We start from the raw sequence: 3,355 nt of genomic DNA, 5'->3' as shown, positions 1-3,355 counted from the left end.
ATGGGTTGATGTTGACTCTCTACTTGAATCTCCTTTATTACCTTTAAACTGACAATAACTGTATCCACACTATTTTTTACTAGGATCAGACTGTGTAGATGAAGTTTGTCTATAAGCTGACCATGAGTGTCTGGAGCTCTTTTCTGATTGTTGGTGGCTTGACACATGTCTTCCTATTGTGCCAGACCTAAATTCCTCATTCGTAGACCCAAACCCCTTTAGTGGATGTCTGGTCATGATGAGATCCTCACTATCTAGTGTACTTTCCTGTCTGCCCCAAGTGAGAGGCTTGTCTGCTTGTTGGGTTGAATACTGACTGCCCATGAGTGACTTTTTGGCCCCAATTAAATTCTGACTGTATGGCCCTATCTCCTTGTCTTCCTCTGTGCTAGACCCATATCTCACATGTCTACATCCACTGTCCATGAGTTGCTGCTGATGCTCTCTCTGAATCTTCTGATTGTCCTTCACTCTTCCTGGCCTGATTGGGTGAACAAAACTGGATCTTTGATGTCTGCTTGCTCTGCACCCAGATGATGATTGTCCACGTCCAGGCCGAGTCTCTAGATCTGTGTCCTGTGTGTTCATGGAAGGATCTTTGTCTTTCTCTTATACTTGATCTTGATAGTCCACAGAAAGAATCAGACTCTCCACAAACAGTTGCATGACTTTCATGAAACCCTGAGTTATCAAGACTATTGCAAAATAAAGGGGGGGGGGAATCAGAGGGGGAGATGAACCATGAGAGACTGTGGACTCTGGGAAACAAACAGGGTTTTAGAGGAGAGGAGGGTCGGGGGATGGGTTAGCTTGGTGATGGGTATTAAGGAGGGCAGGTATTGCGTGGAGCACTGGTGTTATACACAAACAATGAACCGTGGAACACTACATCAGAAACTAATGATGTACTGTATGGTGACTAACATAACATAATAAAAAAATAAATAATAAAAACGAAAAAAAAAAGACTATTGCAATTAGTCTCCTTTTTATTCTTGCCTTGTCTCACAATCTGCTGTACACACAGCAATCAGCCTGAAGTTTTAAACATGCAAGTCAAGAGTGTTACTTTTCTGCTCAAAACTCTCCAGGAGCTTTTCATCGTATTAGAATAGCAGACAAACTTCTTGCTATTATTCTTTTTGTGATTTGACCTCCATCAAACTCTTTGATCTTATTTTGTACCTTTACTCCCCTTGTTGATCATGCTGTAGACACACTGACTTTTCAGCTCAAAATAATGTCCTGTTTGTTCAGCCTGGACCTTCCTGAGGACGTTGATCTTTGACTTGATTATTGGTTTTTTGTTTTCTGCATTGCTGACTTCTGTTTGTAATTCTGGTCTCTGCTCAAATGGTGCCTCATACAAGCAACTTTCCTTCCTACCTAGACATGCTGACACTTTTATTTTCTTTATAGCATTTATTACCATTTGTCATTTGTTTAGTGTCTGTCTCCCCTTACAGAATGTGTAAGCTCTCTGAGAGAGTGATTTTGTCTGTCTTGTCCTCTACTGTAAACTCAGAAACTAGAATAAAGTCTAGTTTATAGTAGGTAGGCACTTATTAATATCTGTTGCATGAATGAACAAATGAATATTTTTATCTCTGTAAAGTGTCCCTCATTTTTCCTTAGCACATTGTTCACATTGTTTCCTTTGCATGCTTAGCTCATTGTTCTACATATGTCATGGAATATACTAGATTATAGTTGGCATTTATGGGATTATCTCGTGATGAATAATCTTTGTGAGGGAAGTATATTCATTTCTGTATCTCCACAGCTTATTCATCTTTGTGTCTCTAGCATGTATCAAAGCACTTAATGGTAGAATTCAATAAATATTACCTGAATAAATGGAATCATTAAATTAGAATTCGGTGAATCACTGGATTAGAATTTGGCCATCACTAATCTAGATAATGGAGAATCATAGAATTGGTCTCCTTAGATCAGCTTCTATCTCACTGAAGACTTGTCTAAATTAACATATATCCAAAAGGAGTAGGAGGACACAAGAATTTACTGCATCTTTAGATTCAACAGTACAAGAGGCAGTATGACTCATCTGTTCCATAGTAAGAGCAATATGATATTTAGATAAAGCTCTCTGAACATAGTAGACACTATCAATAATGCTGACCCTCTTTTGACCTACCATGTCTTAGGGCTGTACAATGCAGCAGTGCAAGAGAATACAGAGCAATCTCAGAGAAGGCATATCTCTGTCCCCAATTTCCTCTTTATATAGAACCTTGTGATAATAGAGGACCTAAAATAAAGAAAAATTATCTAAGCATCTAGTAGTGTTATGCCTTAGAGCACATTTCTAGATTTCTACTTGGTTTACACTGAATAGGAGTAGTTGGATGGATTCCTTTTTACCCAGTTTACCAAAGGTACAAGTAGGATATGGACCAGTGGATCTGGCAGGATACTGGAGGTCAAGAGAGTAATTATATTATAGCAGTCAGCTGAAGAGACATGCTCAGGAGGAGCCACCTTTCATGAGATGGTCTGATTTATTTATAATCATATTCTGATCTATCAAATCTCCACCTTTCTTTACTGTTTATTTCCCAGCCTTTCCAAGCATTTATTTCTGCTTGTGTTAGCAACTTCCAATTTTATTTATTTTATCTTATTTTTATCATGATGAGTGTACTCTTTAATCCCCATCACCTCTTTAACCCATCCCCCCCACCCACCTTCCCCCTGGTAAACATCAGTTTGTTGTCTATAGTTAAGAGTCTGTTGGTTTGTCTCTCTCTCTTTTTTTCCTTCGCTCATTTGTTTTGTTTCCTAAATTACACATTTAAACTGACATTAGTCCTATGTAAAATAAATTTCAGAGAAGGGTCTTTTTGCAATCACTGGTTCCTTGTGTACATCTATCATCCCTTAAACTGTCTTGTGTCTTCCATATTGACTTAACAGATCCTTGATGTATATCTGCTCAATAGCAGTGATCCTTGAACTGAGAGTGGTAGAACATATCCATGCAAGAGAGATCTGAAATCCAAGAGAGATGAAGAGGTTTTTTGGTTTGTTTGTTTATAAAGTAAAAATTCAGTTTATTCATTTGTTTATGACACAGTACAGAAGAGGCAAAGTGTTTTACATATAGATTTCACTTCCAACTCCTTGGAACGTTCATTTCTTTGGCTAAAAGGAGAGACTAGACATGAGAGGCAGGTAATGCTTAGGCAACTGAAATAAGGATGGGGAGGGGGCAGTGCTAATGTCATCCTCACAGGGACGGGCACAAGGGGACGGCTAGTCACAAGCTATTTTCTATAACTGTTAGCTGGAAACAAAGGAGCACCACTCCTGGATGCTCATGCTGTCCTGGGCT

The sequence above is a fragment of the Callorhinus ursinus genome, unplaced genomic scaffold, assembly GCF_003265705.2.
Source record: "Callorhinus ursinus isolate GAN/ISIS: 27379988/994484 unplaced genomic scaffold, GSC_fseal_2.0 scaffold90, whole genome shotgun sequence".
NCBI classification, from domain to species: Eukaryota; Metazoa; Chordata; class Mammalia; order Carnivora; family Otariidae; genus Callorhinus; species Callorhinus ursinus.
This window is presented reverse-complemented; position numbering follows the sequence as displayed.